The sequence below is a fragment of the Symphalangus syndactylus genome, chromosome 8, assembly GCF_028878055.3.
Source record: "Symphalangus syndactylus isolate Jambi chromosome 8, NHGRI_mSymSyn1-v2.1_pri, whole genome shotgun sequence".
NCBI classification, from domain to species: Eukaryota; Metazoa; Chordata; class Mammalia; order Primates; family Hylobatidae; genus Symphalangus; species Symphalangus syndactylus.
The window spans coordinates 32,707,293-32,732,629 of NC_072430.2; positions in this window are offsets into that span (position 1 = coordinate 32,707,293).

A 25,337-nucleotide genomic window follows, 5' to 3' on the forward strand; every position below is an offset into this window, starting at 1 on the left:
AAAATTATTATTTGTGAGAGCCTGACAAAATTAGATGGCCACGTATGTGAAAAAATAGTTGCACCCAACAATTTTATTGAAGTACAAGTTTAATATATTGGTTGGTGGACAGAGTTCATTGATTTGTTTGTGCTGTGGATGTGGGCTAGGATAATGAATGAGTTCCATATGAATTGAAAAACTATAGGCAAAAGATATTGGTTTGCCAGTGAATCAATATTTAGAAAATATATTGGTCATGGCTACACTTCCATATTGGTATAATACATTAGCTTGGAACACACTTTGTGTGTGTATGCAGTATGCTGATTTCTTTGTTAACTCCATGTTTAAATCAGCTTAATTGTTAGGAACCTTTCTCTTTAAGGAACTGAAATGTGGAATTAGGTGACTTAGGGAGGTTAAATTGCTGTCATTTTCAGAAAATAAACTTGTGATTAATCTTATATGTAGGTAGGCTCATCATGTGTCTGTAAATTTTATATTAATACAAGCACTTTCACAGACTTTAGCATGCAAAATAAAGAATTCACTATTTATTAAAACAAATTCCAAGTGGTAAAAATTATTAACATATGAATGACAAGTACAAAAAGTATATTCACTACTAAATCTACTTAGCAGTCATATGAAACAGTAAGACACTCTGGTTTTAAAAGCAAAGCTTGGTTTTCGTTCCTCTCCTGCCGAGACCAGCTCGGTCGTGGAGACCCTAACCCAGCGGCACTAGAGGAATTAAAGACACACACACAGAAATACAGCATGTGGAGTGGGAAATCACGGGTCTCACAGCCTTCAGAGCTGAGAGTTTCGAACAGAGATTTACCCACATATGTATTGACAGCAAGCCAGTGATAAGCATTGTTTCTATAGATTATAGATTAACTAAAAGTATTCCTTATGGGAACCAAAGGGATGGGCCGAAACTAAGGGTTGGGTCTGGCTAGTTATCTGCAGCAGGACCACGTACTTAAGGTGCAGATCACTCATGTTATTGTTTGTGGCTTAGGAACACCTGTAAGTGGTTTTCCACCCTGGGTGGGCCAACTGTTCTTTGCCCTCATTCTGGTAAACTCACAACCTTCAGCGTGGGCGTCATGGCCATCACGAACATGTCACAGTGCTGCAGAGATTCAGTTTGTGGCCAGTTTTGGAGCCAGTTTATGGCCAGATCTGGGGGCCTGTTCCCAACAGTCTCCAAACACTAAAGTTCTGTCTTCTCAATTGTCACTTACATAAAGCCATTGCACCTCATCTTCAGTACCGAGGTAATCATTGTTACCTGGCTACCCAGGCATCCACTGCAAGGATTAACAAGTGTGGAATAATATATCTACAAAATTCATGCTCTACATAAAAATTAATGTTGATTGGCATACTCAGTTTTAAGGCCAGATAGAATGGGTCCATAGTCAAGATCTGTTACTTACTAGGTGTATTATTATTTTTATGAAACTTTATTGGGGTATAATTTATATAACATAAAAGTTTCCTTTTTTTTTTTTTAAGAAATGGTGTCTTGCTGTGTTGTCCAGGCTGGAGTACAGTTGTGTGATCAGAGCTCACTGAAGCCTCAAACTTGAGCCTCCTGGGCTCAAGTTATTCACCCACCTCAGCCTCAAAAGTCACTCTTTTTTTATGTGTGTGGTTCTCAAAAGATATGATTTGTTTTTATTGCAACAAAATGTATTCATCTTACTTAAAGACAATTTATTGGGTGGATTTGGAGATTTCTCATGGAGTAGAGAAATGTATGTTCAGTGGCACCTCATACTGGACTGAACCTGCAACTGGGAAATAATTAGGAACCAATGATTCTATTCTATCCATCTCTCAGCCAGTGGTTTCTCTTTTTTTTTTTTTTTTTTTTTTTTTTTTTTTTGGATATCCATGGTCCAGATATTCTCTCTTTCTTTGCTTTTTCTTTCTCCCTGAAGAACAACTTTCTTTATTTTGATGTGAACATGGCCACTTGACATTCTTGACTTCTTTGTTCAACCTGCTAACAGGGACTAATGAGAACCTCCTGTGTCTATATTCCAAAATTTTCTGCAAAAAATAGAAGCTGCTCACCTGTGGTCTGTCATTTATTTATCTACTCAGGTGTGGCCCAAGATCGTTAGCATCACATAACACATGCCTAGCTGCAGTGCTCAGAGAATAAAATATAAGTGGCCTTGAATTTCATCCCAAAAGAAATCTAGACCCTTGGCTTTATGAAAGGGAAAGAAGAAAGATAAACCCTAAGAAATATTAAAAGAAAAGCTGTCTTTGTAAAGAAAATTTTTCAGTGATTGATCGGTAGATCCTTAAGCAGGGAAAATAATATGTATAGGTTAAATTGGGGACCCTCACTTGTTCTCCCAAACTTTTGTAGTAATGTATTTTTAGAGCGGTTTTAACTAGCAGGTCATGAATTTAGTAATTTCAGGATTCAAGTCTATGTTTTTATACTTACTGATTGTGTGCCATATTTACTATTAAACTTCAGTGAGCATAGGTTGTAATATATGTTGGCACAATATTAACATCAAATGCTAGCTGATAAATACTAACTTACAATATATATGTGCAGCCTCTATATAAGTTTATTACAAATAGGAATATACTGTAACGATTTTATTAAGATAATTAAAATTATTTTAGGATCAGAGCTTCTTTGCCCTCATATACTTGGATGTTTAGAAAAGTACTGATGAATTGTGCTGGCCTGATGTTTGGAAACTCAGGATCTTTGTCACAGTTCTTGAAATAAGCAACTGGTGCTTTGGCAAGTCATATCATCTTCCCTCGAGCTGACCCATCTGGTAAGAGCAGTTTGATTTTAAATTTTCAAACAACCTCCAGTTTGAGTCCATTTTATTATTGCCATAAACATGGGAGTTCTTGATGATGGGAATGATAACAGCAAAACACAGTTGGTCTGATCATAACACCACCAAACATAAACTTTGCTTTTTTAAGGCAGAGAGATAATAGGCAAAATTTATGGGACCAAATCAATCTTTTATCATAATACTTACCTTAAGTAAATGAAATCATTCCCCATACCACAAAGGCAGGTTTCAAGCAACTACACACTGGAGAATCAAGCACTGTGTTTTCAAATGACATCATATCTACTCAGTTCTGCTTCCGCTTTAAGTGGTTTTTAGTGTATGCAAGCAAAGTGCACAGCTTATTTATCGTAAAGCTAAGATCCATAAAAGTCCTTCAAATGTTTCAATAAACTTATGAAAAAGTATTTTTCAAAAAGGCATCCAACTAGCATTTATTTTTCTAATGCTTTGAAATATGTTTAAATCAAATTTGATGTTATGGTCCTTCTCAGACTCGGCAGATCCTGTGGTTCTCCTTGACACTTCGGTTACCTTAGAGAAACATATTCATTTGAGTGGATAAATAACAAGAATTGGGAGAAGTCTACTTTTAAAGAAAATATAAATTTGAAGGTATCATCCTGCTCTCCCTAAATTCAAATGAAGTTAATTTAAGGTACATGTATTCTGTCATGTTTAGAAGTTATATTATAATTAGTATAATATGCATTATACTAAGAAGCCAATTACTTTACTTCAAGGACACGCCATTGGATTTATCTAAAGTAACAGGAATGCTCAGAGTTAATTAAGTTTGTCTTTTGCTAACAAGAAATTGTGTCATATTATAGAAAGATTTTAGGATACTAAAAGGTCAATCTGTACCATAAAATATCTGCACATAAATGTTTTATGAGAGATTGGCATAGAATAACGTATGAACAAAACCATAATCTATGCTTAATCCTCTAATTGGAATGTGTGGGGTTTTTTTTAGGTTCTATATTTTAATTAGGAGGGCTTCAGCTGCAGGTGACAGAAAATCAGATATAAGCTTTACAAGCACAGGAAAATTTAGGGATGCATATATTATAAGTCCAGAGGTAGTCCAAGTCTAATGTTGGGTTTAATTTAGTGGCTTTTGTTCTGCTTCTAAGTGATTGCAAAAATAAAGGCTTCAGTTTTAGGCTTCTCAACTACATACTCAGTTACTCAGGGGAAAAGAAAGCTTTCTTTTCTCTTTTCTATTTTCTTTTCTTTTCTCCTTTTCTTTTCTTTTCTTTTCTTTTCTTTTTTCTTCCCTCCCTCCCTCCCTGCCTGCCTGCCTGCCTGCCTGCCTTCCTTCCTTCCTTCCTTCCTTCCCTCTGTATATATTAGAAGTCCAGAGTTGGCTCAAGTCTAACTTTGGGCTTAATTTAGTTGGCCTTTGTTCTGCTTCTAAGTAGTTGCAAAAATAAAGGCAGCAGTTTTAGGCTTCTCAGCTACATACTCAGTCATTCAGGGGAAAAGAAAGCATCTCCCCTCACCTTCCCCCTCCCCCCTTCCCATCCCCTTTCCTCCCCTCCCCTCCCTCCTCTTCTTTCCTTTCCTTCTTTTCTTCTTTCTTTCTTTCTTTAGATGGTTTTCTCTCAAGGGGAAAGAAGATGTATTTTCCAAGGTTTCATAACAAAAATATTGTCTTTATTATAATTGCCTGAATTTGGTCACTGTCTTAGTCTGTTTGAGCTGCTAAAACAAAATGCCATAGACTGGGTAGTGTATAAAGACCAGACATCTATTTCTTAGAGTTCTGGAGGATAGAATGTTCAAAATCAAAGAGCACTAGAAAATATGGTGTCTGAGGAGGGCCCCTTCCCAGGTTCATAGACAGCGCCTCTCTTTGTGTCCTCACTTGGTAAAAGGGGTGAGCTAGCTCCCTTGGGTCCATTTTAAAAGGGCACTACTCCAATTCATGAGATCTCTGCCTTCATGATCTAATCACCTTCCAAAGACCTCACCTCCTAATTTTATCACATTGGTGATTAGGTTTCAACATATGAATTTAGGAGGGATAAAAGCATTCAGATCATGGTGTCATATTGCTATTTTTGAATCAATCCCTGCTGTACAATGAAGAAAAAAAACCCAACAAATCAAGAGATGGTTACTTTAGACACTAATTCTTGAAAAAAAGCACTGTGGCATAGGATTGTGGGAGGTAGTGAGTGAAGTACCTCCAAGGCATTCAGGTTCTTGCAGAAGTCGGTAAACATCCGCAAAGTACATGGTCTAAGTGTGTATGAGAGTGGTGTGTATACCTAAATAAAATTATAAAATGTTTATGATGGGGAAAAGTAGGAATTTCTCTGGGTAGGAAACCCACAATATCTACTATAGTCTATAAACAAGTGGCTTGGAAACATTTGATAAGATGAAGCCACACTTAACTCTAAAGCTTTGCTTTACTCTTCATAAAAATAACAATAATAATAAAAGATGTCTTACAAAAATGTCCCAAACACCAAACTTCATATCTTTTGTATGCCACTTAACCACTGCATATAAAGGAAAAAAGTTCATTGACTGCAACAGAGCAATTAGTCTTTTCAAAAAGTCAAACTATCTTTTGTCCCTACCTCATGTGTTCCTATATGGGTAATGACTGCCAGCCACAGTCACTCTCCTAGTCAGCTCCTTGCACTCACTGTTCTTAACACAAGTCTTGGCTTACTGTATTTCCCACATTTTTGCTCATGTCATGAAATGCCCTCAATATATCTCTCTTCTTATGTAAATCTAACCGTGTGGCAAACTGGTCTTGGCTGTGAAGACGTCCCTATCTACTTTAGAGCTCACTAATTGATGTTTCTTTTCTGATCTGCAAAGACAATTGTAGTCTAAAACCTTACTCCCATTATTCATGTATTAAAAATAATTATTGATAATGTATTCACTGGCTGACAGTCTTCTAGGTGGTCAGGATAAAGACAGAAATATTTTCACATGAAGTTTCTGGTGTGTGTTTGTGTGTATATATGCATATGATCCTCTCATTTCCTTAACAAGTTTCAATTTTCTTAAGTGTCAGTGCTATCTCACAGAGTTGTTTCCATGCCCACCATTTAGTGTTGATTCCTCCCTAAAAGAAAAGAGACTCAACAAGAAGGTAGAAACCACTCAAAATTTTTGTGGCTTGACGTTTATGTTTCCAGGACACTGGGAAGCAAAAGAAGGATGTTACTGAAGTCATTTTGAGAATTCTGTCCCCATTCAAGGAGAATAGAAGCCCTGGTCTTTGGAAAATATTGCCTTTAATTTAGCTAAGTTGTAGCAGAAACTGTAAAATTTATTTTGTTTGGTGCTCCTTTATCAATACCATAGATGCGGGTCGAATTTTAAGGATGGCTTTTGCCCTTCAACTAGCACTGTCTAATTAACTTACCTCTTTCTCTATTACACTGATATTACCTGTAGCAGGAAACTCAAAATGTTACATATAAACAATAATAATGTTTGCCATTCAAATATGTGTGTCCACACACACACGTAAACCCCTCATGGTCTTTGGTGAAACTGTGGATTACCTATCCACAGTTTATTACCTGCACAGAAAGTTCCAGTTTCTATTACCTGCATAGAAAGTTCCAGTTCTTCAGTCTCAGGAGGTGAAAATTACAACCTTGTTCCTTGGTGTTCAACATATATGTTTATTAAGTTTAGTGTGAGCAACATTTAATCAACATATTAATTAAAGACATTCCTTTAAGTCCCAAATTTTCCGTAGAGCAAAGACACTTTGACTTCTTTCATCTGGCCCCACCTACTTCACACATTATGACTTTTCTCTGCTTTATTACTATTAACGAATAAATGAACATTTTGTTTGCTATTGCCTAGGAGACAGCCTTCCTAAATACATACGCAGTTTCTACTATTGCATAACCTATTTCAAATCTATCCTACTTTTACCATCCTCACTTCATTCCATGCAATCTCACAGAAATAAAGGAGAGGTTTGGGGGATCTCCTCTATTTTTTTTTTTTTTTTGAGACAGTGTCTCACTCTGTTGTCCAGTCTGAAGTGCAGTGGCATGATCTCGGCTCATTGCAACCTCCACCTCCCAGATTCAAGTGATTCTCCTGCCTCAGTGATCAAGGCCTACACACAAAAAGAAAAATAATAAAGTTAAGAAGAGGCATCTCAGGATTATGGAGGAACTAAATATGAATTATTGACATCTTATAGATAAGATGAAGACATTTGGACCTCATGGAGAATTTTATTTTTATTTTATTTATTTTATTTTTACTTTTTTTTTTTGAGACAGAGCCTCCCTCTACCACGCAGGCTAGACTACAGTTGCACGATCTCAGTTCACTGCAACCTCCACGTCCCAGGTTCAAGCGATTGTCCTGTCGCACCCTCTCAATTAGCTGGGATTACAGGAGTGTGCCACCACTTCCGGCTAATTTTTGTATTTTTAGTAGACACAGGGTTTCATCGTATTAGCTAGGCTGGTCTCAAACTCCTGACCTCAAGTGATCTGCCTGCCTTCGCCTCCCAAAGTGCTGAGATTACAGGCGTGAGTCACCGTGGCCGGCCTCCCATCTTTTTTATACTGTGTGAGATATATGGTTTCTAGGATGTGGGCCTGGGTGATGAGTCTGCCATTAGTTAATTTAATTGACTAAGTAATGTAGGCACTGTTTTCCTCAGTTTTGACCACTACAAGTTGCAATGCTGGATGTGAGGATAATTAGGTTCCTCTTCATTGCGTTTAGTCTGTGATGGTACAATCATATATTTGAGCCTCTTTTCAACAATGTCTTGAGCTGTTTGGATAATACACCTCGAGAGTATAAAAGAGGCTTGAGCCTCTTTTATACTTGGGTAATTTAAATTTCACTGTGGGTACCCCAGTGACCTAATATTTATTAACAAACTATACAAATAAAATGAGACTTTCTTTTAAAGAAGATTTTGGATTATTAAAAGTTGAACCATGAATAATCAAACTTTTTATAGGAGGAGAATATAAAAAGTGCAGGTTTTTAAGGAGGTGAAGAAGTAATTGAATTCTTTCACCTCAGTGATTGACTATATTTTAGGAAATGGTCAACTCATATTTGAATATACTTATTTTTAAAATAATAAAATGTCTCATTTGTACTTAGTACTTAAATATTATGCAATCTATCAAATAGAAATGAATGTAATTCCTTACTTCAAATAAAGGATTGTGCCATTTGACATGGTCATCGTATGTCTTTGACTTATCACCTTAGTGCACAGATATGCTTGAGCCTCTTTTATACTTGGGTAACTTAAATTTCATTGTGGGTATCCCTGTGACCTAATATTTATTAACAAACATTACAAATAAAATGAGACTTCTTTTAAAGAAGATTTTGGATTATTAAAAGTGACACTTCTTCAGCTGCAGCTTAAGAGTAAAACATTTAGGAAAATTGTAATCATTCTAAGCTAAGTTTGGATTTTTTAAATCATTTCCAAAATGTGTGGTGAGCTGGTGTTATATTGGAAATGAATTTAATCTAAACAGGCTATGGTTTATGAACACTGCTGAAGCCAAACACAGCATAATGAAACTTCGTTTTAATGTGCTCCGTTTAATATTGTCTAACATTTACCATTTGTTTATTAGATTTATATAGCACCTATTATCCAAACAGCTCAAGACATTGTTGAAAGAATATTAAATTAAGGCTTTTTATAAGAACCTTTCGTGAGAGGAATGGGACAATAGAAGAGAGTTCTTGACAAACCACATTCACAGAAAGAAAATCCCAGCCAGAATATTTGAGGCATTTAGTCTCCATCAGACAGTTTTTGGAACTATATCCCTGGGCAATGATATTCCACTCTACCTGGATTACAAACCTCAATATTAACTAGTTCTGATTTACTTTGGATTCCTATATAAATTCCATTGATTTCACATGCATTCGTTAAAAAATAAAATAAAATTTGTGACACCAAAAAAGAAATTTGGCATTTAACACTTGAAGTTTCTTTTTATTTTCTATTTTAAAATTACTTTTATGTTTTGCAATTATAGATGAGTTTTAATATTTGGAGCCAGTTCTTCAGCTGTTATGTTGAATAATAGTTGTCTTAAATTTACATGGGAAATGTTTCATTGTTTGAGGATACACACAAATCTTCCAAACAACAGCAGCTAGGCCTTCTCCCTAATGACTTCAGAGTTTGTCTAGTGCAAGTCTTTCATTTTGAAAATAAGAAAATCAAGACCCAGAAATTTAGATAATTCATACAAGGTCACTGTTTGAGTTTCTCACAGAGCTGGAGCTAGATTGAGTCTTACTCTAATTATTTTTCTTCTTTTAAAACAGTGCTTTTTAATAAATTTCTCTAATTTTTAAAATAACATTTGCAAACAACTAGGAATGAGTGTTTTGAGGGCTCACATTGTCTATTGAACCTTGAGCATCTCACACTTCCAGGCCTCACTCATTGTAATAAAGTTTCCCATCCATCATGAGGCATAATATGACCAACCTTATTTGCCATACTTTACCAATACTGCTATACAGAGGGCTGGTTTAGGAGTTAAAAGTCTCATGTAATTTCAATTCTTGTCGTTGAACAGGAATTCACCAAGGCATCTTAAAGCAAAACAGCATAAGCTAATGCTTCTCTCTTACTGACAGAAATGACTTTCATACCTCTGTGCTCAGCAATGGATTTTACTAATTAGCCAACTCCAACCCTTCAGAGATGTTCAATGTCTCTCTCAAGGTGAAAGTCCTTGTTAGCCAGTACTTTTGACTTTCTAGTGTTGATTGTGTTTTATACCTGGGCAATAATTTAGGAATTAGGTACAACATGGGAAGTGAAGCTAGTCTCTCTGACAACAGACCTAAACTCTACAATTTACTAACTGTATGATCTTAACCTGGTTAATAAAGCCCACTAAGAGGCTTAGTTAACAAATTTGCAAAATCGAAATTATAATAGTGTCTATCTTATATGTTATGATGAATATGTATTAATGGAGTTTTTATTAGTCTAATTTGTTTTTTCATCAGTTCTATCAGCGCACACACACACACACACACACACACACAGGGTTTAATTAATACAATTATATTATTCCCCACTATTATAGTCATGGGAATTTCAGAGAAATAGTGTAAAATGTTTGGGTAAAATAATTTGACAGAGAAAATTCCATGTGTTGTACTCAAATTCTTCAAGGAAAACTCCTTATCCCTCCACCCCTACCCCAGTCTCTTTACTTGAGAAATGAAACTGAAAACTTAGTCATCACTCCCTGTAGGGGAATCTCCATAGAGCATTATAATTACATAGGTTAAGCATGAGAATTGGAAAACTATTAACATTGTTTGACAAAATAAATATAAGGTTAATTACTATAAATGTTAGCCACATAGCATCAATCCTTAATTATTATGCAGATGAATAACCTTAAAATGAAAACATTACATATATATACATACATATATATACACACGCATGCTATACACACAGATATGTGTGTTATATATATGTGTGCATATACAAAAGAGAACAAAATAGTTTCCTAATACCATTAAATTGGCTAGTCACTGAACTAGGCTTTCATATTTTTGTAAATTTTGGATTTATTATGTTTAACTCTTGGCTAGATTTATATTTTCAAGTTCTCCTTATCCAGCTATACTATAGCCTTAAAGGCCAAACTGATGTACGTAGGAAATACTCCAAGATATCTAGTACAATCGCTAGTTTCACAGGGGTGGAATAAAAAAAAGAAACAGAGAACTGCTACACACTTGCAAGTAAAAGGATAATAGGCATAAAGTAGTCGGTATAATCAATCCCAAATAGAGGATGATCTCAAAGTCTTTCCCAGTTGCTATGATTCAGAACTAAATAATTCCACATGGTTGAGGCTGTATTTTTCTTTTGTTCATTTCACTTGTGTAGAAATTACACACTTGCTTTCCTTATTGTATTATCTTTAGCTTGAGATAGGACATTTTGTTGTTATTTTAGCCCTTAGTTCTAAATCGTTTTACTACTAACAGATGTAGTATTTAGGCTAATTAAGTTTCTGTTATGTATTTTCAGAAAACACATAATACTCATTATTTATAATAATTGACGCAAGAATCTAAAGAGATTGAAGGTGTCTCTTTGTACCTGCCTGCTTTCTAAATTCTATAAATCTTATGAAATTTAAAAAATCCTGTTTCCTGTCACTTTGGTAGGAAGTGTATGAGGTTGAGACACCAGTCTCATTAAGGTATGATCACCAGGTAATTTATTGCTGATGCTTTGACTTCACTTGAATTAATTATTAAATTAATAAGTTAAATTTTGACATTCATGTTTGTTTCTATATCAGCCTAACTTTTATTTTTATATCCAAACATCAGCTTTCTGGGTACCCAGCCTCTGCCCACTTAAATGATGCTATATGACACTGTGGACTTGGACCCAGTTTTTACTCTTTGAGGCTTGGTTTAACCTGGTTTCATGGTTCCTAAGTGTCTACTCCTCTTGGGACCCTGTCCTTTCTTTGTATATTAAATTTAATCATTCCCTAGTTTATGTAACCAAGACTGTTAATCTCTGGGTAAAGGGACAGGTTTAAATTCCCTACCATTTATGTCACTCTCATTATAACTTTGCAGATTAAGAAGTCACAGACTGGGCTGGGTGCAGTGGCTCACACCTGTAATTCTAGCACTTTGGGAGCCTGAGTTCACTTGAAGTCAGGAGTTCAAAACCAGCCTGGCCAACATGGTGAAACTCCATGTCTACTAAAGATACAAAAAAATTAGCAGGGCATGGTGGTTCATGCCTGTAATCCCAATTACTCTGGAGGCTGACACAGGAGAATCACTTGAATACGGAAGGTGGAGATTGCTGTGAGCCGAGATCGCACTACTGCACTCCAGCCTGGTCAGCAGAGCGAGATTCTGTCAAAAAAAAAAAAAGAAGGGAAGAAAAGAAAGGAAAAAGAAAAAAGAAGTGACAGACTGGAAAATGTAAAATGCTTTCCCTGGCTGTAGAAACACTGAGTAGTTGCTTTCTCTTCTTCACTCTTCCCTTGCTCAAACTCGCACCTATATAGTGTCTTTGTTTAGCACATCCATATGGGGCTGCACCATTTTTCAATGTCCACTTAAAGACTTGAGTGGGCAGCCATAGGCCTTAAAGCAAATACAAGGTAGGGTACTCAATCCACAGATTGCCACTCTTACGCTAATCAAACTGCATGTCAGCAAGGCATGCCCATGGCTTTACTATTAAACTCTGGGCATTTATGAGGGTAGCTTGAATTTATGCATTAAAAATGGAAAAGAAGCAGGACTGGCTGTTTCAAAATTGTGAAAATAGGCAAGTGTCCTATTGTTTATTTCCTTTTCTTTCACCCATCGAAGGATTCTTTCTTCTCATTTCACTCACTTACTCTCTCACTTTCTCATTACTTTACTGAAAGTGTGGATGCTCCAATATTAGTCCTTTGCATTTATTGATTAGTTAACAGATTGTAATTTTAGTATTAATTATATTCAATCTTATGTAACATATTCATGTTAGAGTGATGGCTACCATGATTAGAGATACCTAGGAGTTTTACTATTTTTTTGCTCTAAAAATTTCTGGGTGGAACAGCAAGTGTCAGCTTATCTTCAAGTTCTGGAAAAAGCTTTTGAAAGTGCTTCATCCTCTTCCCCCAACTCCTACCCCAATCCCTTTACTTGACCAATAAAACTGAAAACCTAGTCATCACTCCCTGTAGGGGAATCTCCATAGGGTATTATAATTACATAGGTTAAGCATGAGATTTGGAAAACTATTAACATTGTTTAACAAAGTAAATGTAAGGTTAATTACTATAAATGTTTGCCATGTGCCACTAATCCTTAATTATTATGCAGATGAATAACCTTAAAATGAAAACATTATTTTATATATATACATATATATATATACACACACATGCATGCTATACACACACATACGTGTGTTGTGTATATATGTGTGTGTGTGTATGTGTTAGTGTATGTATGCATATACAGAAAAGAAAAACAATAGTTTCCTAATACCATTAAATTGGCTGATCACAGAACTGGACTTTCATATTTTGATAAATTTTGGATCTTATAGAATCATTAAGAACTTACACTTACAAAATAAAAAGAATACAAGAAACAGGAGGATAATCTTCCTAATACTAAAAAGAATGTGTAATGATTGATTGAAAGTTGACTTAAGTATTTGATAAAGCTTTGATACAGCAGTAACAAAAGTCAAAAATGTATGTATAATTTTAAACTCATAGTACATCATATTTAAATATAAACATCCTGTCTGGATGGTGATGGTGTACATGTTCTTAAGGGAGAAATGTAACAAAATTATTCGGATAGAAATATGCTTTGTAGTGGCTGGAAGAGAATTCAATCAGTGAATTCAAAGAGAAAATAACTTCTTTAATTATAATATCTAGATAAACCTCTCAATATGTTTTATTTTTCTAAAAACCCAGTAATACTTGTCTATATTAAATAATTATTTTACTATATATACTAAAGCTTTATAAATGAATAAGTTATACTATTGCCATAATCTCAATATTCTGATTACACAATCAAATACTAAATATGTTATTACAACAGAATGCAACACACCATTAATTCAAAGCTTAAAATGCTTTTAAAGATTTGAATTCTATAGCTTTCATTATTTTTATTATTTGTTTACTTCATCATTTGTAAATTTCAAAGTTATCTAGGTTTGCAGCAAAAGTTCTGAGGCAGTTACTAACTACCATCTCTACTGAGAAAGTTTGAAGGTCATGGCATTTAACAGAAGCCCAAGTTCCATACTGGATTCCTTCCAAGCTGTTCTCATTGTCAAAAGAGGGAACTAAATCCATGTTTTTGTGCTAGCATAAATTCTCCATATTTCTGAATCAAATGTGGTACTACAATTTCCCTTGACATTAGTTTCTACCTTCAAACTGGGGTAGACAGAAAGGTTGTCCTGGTAATGGTGTAGTATAAAACTAAAAGGAGGAAGACAGGTGCATCCAGAATGTCTTCTTTTGCCTTAACGTATTGTCAACATCTTTAGGGACATAAGCATCTTCTTCAATTTCTGAATAAGTAGCCTTGTTGTGACTACACTTTGAATACTTGTTAAAGCAGCATAGAAATGATTGCTTCTTCATTGAAACAGTTAGGGTGGATAATTTGCAGTTATATTATTTCTTCTATTAAACAACAGGATATGAGCCTACAGGAATGAGCTACTCTGGGTATGAAATTCAAGTAAATTTAATGCATAATGTGGAATACTAAATATAGTATTTACCTGAAAAATCCATCGTTCCATTATGAGATCTTTGCAAAATAGAGAAAGCCAACAAGAGAGAGGTTTTTTTTTGCAAATCCTGTCTTGTACTTCAGTATCTCAAAGCAGTTCAGTAGAAATCATCTGTCTGCAGGAGAATTAAGTAGCTTATAAGCATAGTTTTAGTGTTGATTGCCCTAGTGGTAACTATGATGATACTCCCTGTTACTACTAACACTTCAAAGACTCATCTATTCTCATTTTCTTTTTTTCTTTTTTTTTTTAATGAGATGGAGTCTCGCTCTGTCACCCAGGCTGGAGTGCAGTGGCGCGATCTCAGCTCACTGCAAGCTCCGCTTCCCAGGTTCATGCCATTCTCCTGCCTCAGCCTCCTGAGTAGCTGGGATTACAGGCGCCCGCCACCACACCCGGCTAATTTTTTGTATTTTTAGTAGAGATGGGTTTTCACCATGTTAGCCAGGATGGTCTCGATCTCCTGACCTTGCTATCTGCCCCCCTCGGTCTCCCAAAGTGCTGGTATTACAGTCCTGAAAAAGAAGAAAGTTCACAAATTATGAACCCAGTGTAGGATAATAAATGGCTATATGACCAGGAATGCTAAGACAAGACAAATTAAGAGGTTTCAATGAGATTAAAGAAAGGACAGAGATAAGTACGCTGAGGGCAAGATTAAGGTATCTGGTCCACAGCAAAATGGGCATGCCCTTGCTTGATACAGGGAGATTGTAAATCAGAATCTGGGAAGGGTAGTTTCTCCTTCATAACACTTATACTTTTCAAATTAAAAGAACAGAAGTCAGGAAAAAATCTCAAAGAACCATGAACTGAAGAGGGAGAGCTGGGTGAGCAGGAAACAGCTGTGATATGGCCGACCCAGGAAACCTTGGGAATACCCAAAGGAGGAAATTATCTTCCACCATCAGGATGTTTCATGAGGCTTAATGCAGAATTACTTTTCACTGGGAACTAGCCTTGAACTTGGGAGAGGAAACAAGTAAATTTTACCTTCATACTGAGTGTGAAGCTAAAAGGAAATCAAAACTGAGGCATAGAATAATGCCTTAAATATTTGTGGTTAAAACTTGAGTGAGGTTACGTGGACTTCTTTTTATCACATTTATATTTTTACTAGATTTATTAATTACTTAGTTATCCATTGTTCCTCCATTTACTTTTACTAATTATAGAGCTCGCTCAGAGTTTTGCTACATAGATATAGTGTCTCCAATATCTTAACAATATACTTTATTAGAAACATTATGCAGATAACCTGTTTTAATCCCAGTTCTGTCAATTTTGCCTCTCTTGGCCTTATTTTTTTTCATGTGTGAAATGGGAATAATACAGTGATGTCAACGGTAGGTGGAAATTATTTGAGATAATTTATATCAAAAGCTCAGGCTTATCAAGAACTTCCCACATTCCAAGCACTGTTCAGTGTATAAAGAAAACATACGAGAAACTTGGCTTTGAGAGGTTTATATTTCATACTTGCAAAATGTTTTCCTTTTTGATCTTGAAATTAGTGAAGTTTTCCAGGGCACTGTCTTTACTTTATAGCCCCCGTTCCCCTGGAGCTAGCTAAATGTACAGCAAATAACAAGTATTCGACAGAATAACTTTGAGTTGCTCAATGTCCTTGTGAGGTAAATTGGGAAATTGAATAATTTCTGTTAGTCAATCCAAAGAGGCCAATACAGGTTATCAAGCGTCACACAATAAGCTTATGGTGAAGGCTGGTCAGAAACACACTCCTTCAGATTCCAAAATTAACAAACACCCGCACTCAATCTACTCATGGTTAATGTTATAGGAAGATACTTCAGTAAAAAGGCAGCATTGAGAAATTTGGGCTTTGGAAGAGATAAGCATACCATCTTTGTTTTAATGATGAATTGCAACAGAGAATTCCTAAGATAAGCATCTCCCATAAGGAGGGACATTGCTCAATCTGGTGAGCAAATGTGCAGACAGTGCAGGAAACTTAGATTCTGTCTCTTTATGCATGCAATACCCCCAAGACCTCCAATTAGGCAGTTTCTTCCCTGCTAATGGTAAAATTAGTAATGCTTTATGTAAAACTTAAAAACAAAATTAATAATTCACAACTGTGTTCTAACTGCTAAATAAAACTTTATAAACAGTATTTTTAGGCACCTAATGTTTAGTCTATAAATGCTATCTTGTTCATAGGGAATATGCATGCATATATTGGTCCTTTAAAGTTATTTATTCATTAAAAATAAAATGCAGGCTGTTTTGCCTATACTACATGTGGCATACATCTACTGTACAGAATATAGTTTTGAGATCAGAAGGGTTGTAAGCCATTTAAATTGAATTACACTTTTATTTAGCTAGTGCAGAACAAAATTGGGAAGAAAAGTGATAATCTTTTCCTCTGTATTATTTTAATTAAAATGCACATATAAGATTTGATCTGAGAAATTGAAGACACTTTAGAGTTCATCAAGTTCAACCTCCCACTCAGTGCAGAAAGGACCAGTATAATAGTTTTGATAGGTGTTCATTCAGCTTCAACTTCAACGCTTAAGTATCTCCTTAGCTCACATATGCCATTCTTCAGCATATTGAGATAAGTTCAATTTACTAAACCAGGTATGGTTCTGCACAAAGAATCGCATGGAACATCTAATTCTTCGTTTTCTATGTGGTCCTCTGCTATTTTGAGAAAACTGCTGTGTCCAATCAAAACTCTTTTACAGTGAAGTTTTTCAAATTCTTTCAACTATCCCTCCTACAATATGCTTTTCAGATGTGTTTATATCTTAGTCTCTCTAACCAGGTATTAAATACTTCTTAAAATCATCCATAATTCAACACAATTTTAGGTGTGTTGTAATCATGTACAGAATATGATGCAAAGTTACATTTATATGTCAGGAAACAATTTGTTTTTTAAATTAATTCAGCCAAAAATAATTTTCACCTTTTTTGACCACTATATCACACTGTCTTCTTTTTTTGAGCATGTCAAAGAAAAGTTTGGTAGAGAATTATTCTCCCTCTCTCTGTAATGGTGTACTGATTTTCTTAAATCTATACGTGGAACTTATTTACTTTCCATTTATTTTGTTTGGGCTGATTATTCCAATGTTTTGACATCTAGGAAGCAGGTGTATATCAAATCAGAGTACCTGCTCTATTGGAGTGTGCTGCCTGGATTCTAGTCTGGTTCTGCCACTTAACTGTGTATTAGTGGTCAAGGCAATTGGCTCACTAAATTTATTTATCTATAATAGAAGAATGATAATAGTAACTATTCATGAATGAGATGAAGTATGTGGACCTTTAGCTTAGTGCCTGGTGCATGAAAATTTTTGAAAAATCTTAACTATTATCATTGTCATTATTAAAGTTACTCACTGTCAAAGCAAGCATGGTAACAGGTACAAATATATAGCTTTTATATATTGCTAAGTTGTAGTAAAAATTGTGCACAGAGACTGACTAAGCACAGGTTAGAGCCTACCTCTCAAATTGTTACTAATATCTTTTGGAGTATTGGCCCATTTGAAACCCAACTAAATTGATGTTCAGAACAAATTCCTCTTATGCAATAGCTATTGCCTGCTGAGGATCATAATATTCTTTTTGAATTGTTTATATAAAATGTATTTTGCAATATGTACGTTTTGTTGGGAAGCAATGTCAAGTTCCTTAAATTTTAGCTTTAGAAGTCAGTTTTCTCCAATTTATAAAACATCAGAAATATATTTATTTGTTCCCAATTTTATTATATGTCTCCCATTTGCTCTTAATTTTTAAAGATCACACTGACATTTTAAAAAGTTTTATGCATTCATTCAACACATATTTTTTGAACTATACTATGGTAATGAAAGTTTCCCTATGTTAAATGAATTAATGGTGCATGAGACAAACTGAACATGATCTTGCATTTTAATGTCCAATTTATGTATTATAATAAAATCATGAATAAGAAGATAATTACTTATCTTGGTAAGATTTTTCAGCCCCTGGTATCTAATTTTCATGAATCTTGAGTTTGCATTCATTAGAAATACTAAGGTAATTCCTATACATATCTTAACCTATTATGAATGCAGTTTCTTCATGAGACCATGTTTTTTCTTTAGCATCCACATGAGGCTCATTCTTATTGATAAAGCACTTAGAAGAAGAATCCCAGCACTTTGGGAGGCCGAGGTGGGCGGATCACAAGGTCAGGAGATCGAGACCATCCTGGCTAATGCGGTGAAACCCCGTCTCTACTAAAAATACGAAAAATTAGCCGGGCGTGGTGGCGGTCGCCTGTAGTCCCAGCTACTCAGGAGGCTGAGGCAGGAGAATGGTGTGAACCTGGGAGGCGGAGCTTGCAGTGAGCCGAGATTGCACCACTGCACTCCAGCCTGGGTGACAGAGCAAGACCCCGTCTCAAAAAAAAAAAAGAAGAATCATTTTCAGTAGTTTAGCTTTCCTTGTTACCTCTTAAGTACCTCTGTCCAGATGATGGATCCATGAAAGTCTGCACTATAACGTCATCTATAAAGCTCTATTTTACTTATGGCATGGTTTAAATATTTCAGCCTTTTTGCTTATAATTTTATTAGAAAGTAAATCATATGTAAAAGCGTATATATAATTTTATATGTGCTATTTTAAATAAGAGGAAATTGACATTCCATATACATACTACAAAACTTAAGACATAGAACGTTTCAGAGGCTTTGAAGCCGTCAGTATGTTCCCCAATAATTACATGATGCTTTCCACACAAAGTTAACCATCCTGGCTTTCATGTTAATAATTCTCTTACTTTTTCTTATAATTTCATTCCATAAGTCAATAGCTAAAAAATAGGATGTATATAACAAAATTTTAAGTATATTGTGCAGTTTTATGTAATTTTGACTCACTATAGTCAGTCTTTGAATTCAGTTTTATTCAATAATTTATTTTTGAAATGTACCTATGTTCAATGTTTAATACTGAAAGTTCACTGTACATTTTTAAATTCTATTTATTTTTCTACTTTTTTGAGACAGAGTCTTGCTCTGTCACCCAGAGCTAGAGTGCAGTGGCACGATCTTGACTCACTGCAACCTCTGCCTCCTGGGTTGAGCGATTCTCCTGCCGAAGCCTCCCATATAGCTGGGAATATGGGTGCCTGCCACCATGCCTGGCTAATTTTTGTAGTTTATATAGAGATGGAGTTTCACCATGTTGGCCAGGCTAGTCTCAAACTGCTGACCTCAAGTGATCGTCCCACCTCAGCTTCCCAAAGTGCTGGGATTACAGGCCTGAGCCACCGTGCCCGTCCTGAAATTGTATTTATTTCTATTGATGAAATGAATTGTGGTGCATTTCGTTGTATAAATAAACTACGTTTTACCCATGATTATATTGTGAACAATTTTCTTCTGTTTCTGCTGGGACATAAAAGAACATCATTAGGAATATATACCTACATAACAGATCAATTGCAGAGGCTTAGTATTTCTATCCTTACATTACCAAATAATGCTATATTATTCTCTCAAGTTGTTGAGTTCGTTTATATTCCCACCAGCAATATACAATACCTCACCTGGCTTCACATTCTCACCAGCCCTTGGAATGACTAGATTCTACCACTTTTGTAAATTTTATGGGTATAAAGTTGCATCTTTTTGTGATTTTATATTAACAGCTGCCTCTTAAAGTAAGATTATGGAGACTTCAAAGGAAGCCAGTAACTACTAGCAAGTACAGAATCACCCATTTTTTAATACATGTGGTAGGGAGAAATATTCTGGAGGTGGATTGCAGAAAATTTGGCAAAATAATAGCGTTGAAAACAACCAGGAGGCAAGAGAGAGCATAGGGCATCCATTCCTGAGCACTGGGCATCTCAGGAACTGAAAGCATTTCAGAAGATTGAAGAATAAGAGAGGCGGGAAGCAAGGCTACAGGAAAGAGCTAGGCAGTGTTGAGATTCAAAGAATGTGCCAATCACTTAAGGAGTTAGAATGTTATTGAAAGAATATATTCAGTAGATGAAGAACTCTTATAATGGTGTCAGTGGGGGAGTTACTGTCTACACTTGAAGTGTAGGAAGATTGCGCAGGCCACAGTCTGAGAAGAGGACTACATGAGAGGCAGAGAGAACGGTTGTGGTGAAAGACCAAAATGGCCCAAATTAAAGTCGGTTTGTGTGAACCAGGAGAAATGGACAGATTCAAGGGCTGTTTGGATGATGAATTCATCGGTAAGGAAAAAGAGAAAACCCTTTTTATCTCTTACTCTATTTTACAAATTCTTAGTCCCTTATCCAAGAAAAGAGATGACAGGGAGAGATTTTATTAGTGTTTTAGGAGCAAGCTGTTCCCTCAGCCACTGGGAAACATCACTATTAAGAAGAAATGCCTGCCAAGGCAATCACAGGGCCTCTTGGCATTACCCACCCTGTAGAAAATGAGCCACAATGAAAAGGAATCTCTCATTTATGCGGCTTAATGGTATGGATGAAGCCACCTCAGCAAGCACAGCTGGCAATTAGCCACCTGACTCCTGAGCTTTAACAGGTGTGTTCCTCTTTGAAAGGATGGGGAGGAGATGGATTCTCCAGCTGCTGCTTTTAACAGTAGATATCCCAGTAGGTGATAAAATGTTTTTGGTAAACTGGAGATACTGTTCCTATATTTGGTCTTCATTTACTTTTGCAGTTCTCTTTAGAAGCTTGTGGATTCCTATCCCCTGAAAATAGAGAAAGCCCTATGATGGAACCTATATTGCTGATCAGATAGAAAATTTGAACCATTGTCTCGTTATTTCACTCATATGATCTGTAAGTGTGCATGTGACTGTGTTGTAAGGGGATTGAATAAGTGAAGTTGCAGAAACTACATGGGTGTTGTAAATTAAATTTGCTTAAAGTCAGATATGAGAGGTGACTTTCAAGTGCTGATTTTCCCTGCATTTCTTTTAAACAGGGATGAATACTTGTTGAATTTGCTGAGAAATATAGAATCTCAAAATTTTCCCGAATGATTATTTGCAATAGGATTGTGAGACATGCTGAATAAATAATAAGAACATGAATAAGAACATGATTTTCTGTTTTCATACCAGTATCATGCTGTTTTAGTTACTGTAACTCTATAATATAGCCTAAAGTCAGGTAATGTGATGCCTCTAGCTTTGTTCTTTTTGCTTAGGGTTGCTTTGGCTATTTGGCCTCTTTTTCGGTTACATATAAATTTTAAAATAGTTTTTTTTTTTTTTTTCAGTTCTGTGGAAATGACATTAGTAGTTTGATAGGAATAACATTGAATTTGTAGGTTGCTTTGGGCAGTATGGGTATCCCCAATGAAACAGAATAGAGAACCCAGAAATAAAGCTACACAGCTACAGCCATCTGATCTTCAACAAAGTAAACAAAAATAAGCAATGGGGAAAGGACCACTGCTTATTTTTATTCAATAAATTGTCCTGGGATGGCTGGCTAAACATATGCAGAAGAATGAAACTGGACTCCTGTCTGTCATCATATACAAAAATTAACTCAAGATTTAAATGTAAGTTCTCAAACTATAAAAATCATAGAAGAAAACGTAGGAAACACCATTCTGGATCTTGGCCTTAGGAAAGAATTTATGACTAAGATTCTTAAAAGCAATTGCAACAAAAACAAAAATTGACAAGTGGGACCTAAATAAATTAAAGAGATTCTGCACAACAAAAGCAACTATCAACAGAGTAAACAGACAAACTACACAATGGGAAATATATTTACAAACTATGTATCTGACAACCGTCTAATGTCCAGAATCTATAAGCAACTTAAATAATTCAACAAACCCAAAACAACCCCATTACAAATGGGCAAAAAGACATGAACAGATACTTATCAGAATAAGATACACAAGTGGCCAACAAACATGAAAAAATGCTCATATCACTAATCATCAGAAAAATGCAAATCAAAACCACAATGAGATACTATCTCATACCAGTCAGAATGCTTTTTATCAAAAAGTAAAAAAAAAAAAAAAAAGAGAGAGATGCTGGTGAGGCAGTGGAGAAAAAGAACACTTACACGCTGTTGGTGGGAATGTAAATTAGGTCAGCCACTGTGGAAAGCAGTTGGGAGATTTCTCTAAGAACATAAAACAAAACTGCCATTCAACTCAGCAATCCCATTGCTGGGTATATATCCAAAAGAAAACCAATCATTCTGCCAAAAAAAAACCTGCATGCATTTGTATGTTCATCACTGTGCTACTCACAATAGGAAAGACATGGAGTCAACCTAGGTGCCCATCAACAGTGGATCAGATTAAAAAAATGTGGTACGTATACACCACCGAATACTACACAGCCATGAAAAAGAATGAGATCATATCCCTTTCAGCACCACAGATGCAGCTAGAGACCATTATCATAAGCAAATGAATCCAGGAACAGAAAACCAAATACTACACGTTCTTACTTATAAGTGGGAACTAAAAAATATATACTCATGGACATAAAGACGGCAACAATAGAAACTCTAGGAACCACTAGAGAGGGGAGGGAGGAAGAGGATCAAGGATTGGAAAATTAGCTATTGAGTACTATGCTTAGAACTTGAATGATGAGATCATTAGTACCCCAAAGCTCAATATCATGCAACACTGTGCAGGTAACAAATCTGCACATGTATCCCCTGAATCTAAAATAAAAGTTGAAAAACATAGAATATGATTTTCCATACAAAATGCTGTGTATATTATTTTCAACTTTTATTTTTTGAATAAGCTTCTTCAAATATCTTATGATTTCCTGCCCTTAGAATGAAAATTCAATGTTATTAAAGATGCTGTTTCTCCTTTTCTACATTTTTTCCCATTCCCAGCTCCTGCAAGAAAAAATACATGAGCAAATGAATATAAAATGCAGAACGACAGTTCCCTAGATAGTAAATATGCTATTATTTTTGTCATCATTATACAAATAAAGTTTCAAATTAGTATTTAATGTTTATTAATAAATATTTGATGTTCATAGAACATTTGTAGCATATATGTAAGTGATGAAGCATGAAAATTAAGCGAACAACTATAAATTCACCATTCTTTATAAGAATTAGAACATTACAAATTTCATTGCATATGAATATATGCTTATATTTCTTCCTTTCATTTTCCTTTCCCCAGCAGGTAATCATTTCCGTGAATATAGTGTTTATTTAATTTCATTTTCAATTTTTGTCCTGGGAAGTGGCAAAAGTGGGCTTGCAATAATCCCTATGGTTTTAAGTCAGCCAGCATTATTCTTGAATGTTTTCCAGGATACTTCTAATTTTAGACTCATTCTGTCCAGTCTGTTTTTAATATTGGGCTCTGGCTCCACCTTCTATTGGTGGCCCTGATTCATCTTCCAGGTCTGATGTTTTGAAGTGCATTCAATATCTTTTACTACTGACTTTTCTAGGAAAATATTCATAGTAAAGCCCATCACCAACATCTCTGGTCCTTGAGTCAAACCTACCTTAGTCATCCTGTTGAAGGTGACTTCTTTGAAGTCAGTAGATCCAATGACCATGTATTTCTTGGCCATGTTTTATTTTACCTCATGCAGACCCAACGCAGGATGATTAAACAACCAACAGACCCTATCAGAAGATATTGTCCTTGCTATTCCAAAGCAGCTTCAAGGCAAGTACCTTAGCCTCACTCCAACACTTCCAATCATATCCAGCAACGGGAAGCCCTAAAAAATGGTAATTCTGCAGTTTTCCTTACATGAGAGTTACTTCTATATAGCATCAAATGAAATCTAGTCAAAAGGATGAAGGCATGAAAAGTGTGGCAATTTTATTCAGAATAGCTACAATTAAACAATACATTTGCTTAATTTTGATATAAATAAGTTCAAAGGTACATAATTAGAATTAAATGCCATTGGATGACCTGTCCTAGCCTATACAGATATGTCCTATAATACATCTTAGAGTGATTTTCCAGTCTTCGCTGTCCCAAGTTAGAGAGTTTCGCCTGTTCAAATGGACAATTACGCCATAACATAATTTCTCATAAAAACTCTTCCAGCTTAGTTTCTTTCCTTCTCAATATGACACCATTACTTCTTATCAAACTTCATTTTTTTATGGTTTCAACCTTGTAAGGCTTCCAAATTACTTCTCTTATGTAAATATACTTGCCCATGACAAATTTTCTCCATTTTCCTTGTCCTTTTTTGTTTGAAACTATGAGCCATTAAGTTCCCTTTATCACTTAGGAATGAATACAAAGTGTGATTGCATATAAATAACTAATAAAAAATGAGAGGACCCATCAACTACGTGATGCTCTTCCATAGAAGTTATTTTACCTGTGAAGTGCATTAACCAACTGATGTCATGTCTTACCCTCCACCCCAAAAATAATTGCTTTGCCACCTTCCACTGTGTTCATATAGTGTGTCATATTTTTTATTATTATTATTATTATTATTATTGAGACATGATCTTGCTCTATCACTCAGGCTGGAGTGCAGTGGCACCATCATAGCTCACTGCATCCTTGAACTCCTGGTCTCAAGTGGTCCTCCTGCCTCCTGCTTTCAAATCACTGGAATTACAGGTGTGAGCCACTGCTCCCAGGCTGTAGCATGTTATATTGCCCCCCGTTTTTTGTTTGTTTGTTTTTTTGCAATTTGGTTTATTGGCTGTCTTAGTCCATTTTTGCTTCTATTACAGAACACTAGAGGATGGATAATTTATAAGAACAGAAATTTACAGTTTTTACAGTTCTAGAGGCAGGGAAATCCAAGATCAAAGTGCTGACAGATACGATGTCTAGTAAAGGCTTAATCTCCACTTCTGAATGCTGCCACCTTCTAAGGGGAGGGACAGGAGGGACACTGTTCTTCCAGTGGGAGAAAAGTGAAAGAGGCAAGAAAGATAACCTACCCCAAAAAGCCTTTTAAAAAAGGTATTAAATCCAATTATGAGGGCAGTGTTCTCATGGTCTAATCACTTCTTAATGGTCCTACCTCCCAATACTATTACATTGGTAACTAAATTTCAACAAGAGTTGTGGAGGAGACAAATATTTAAGCCACACCACTGACTATGTTGTTGCTGCTTTTCAAAACCTGTCATTTTCAATAATAAATGACATATGGTTAGTTTATTTTCATTTATATAACTACTTTGC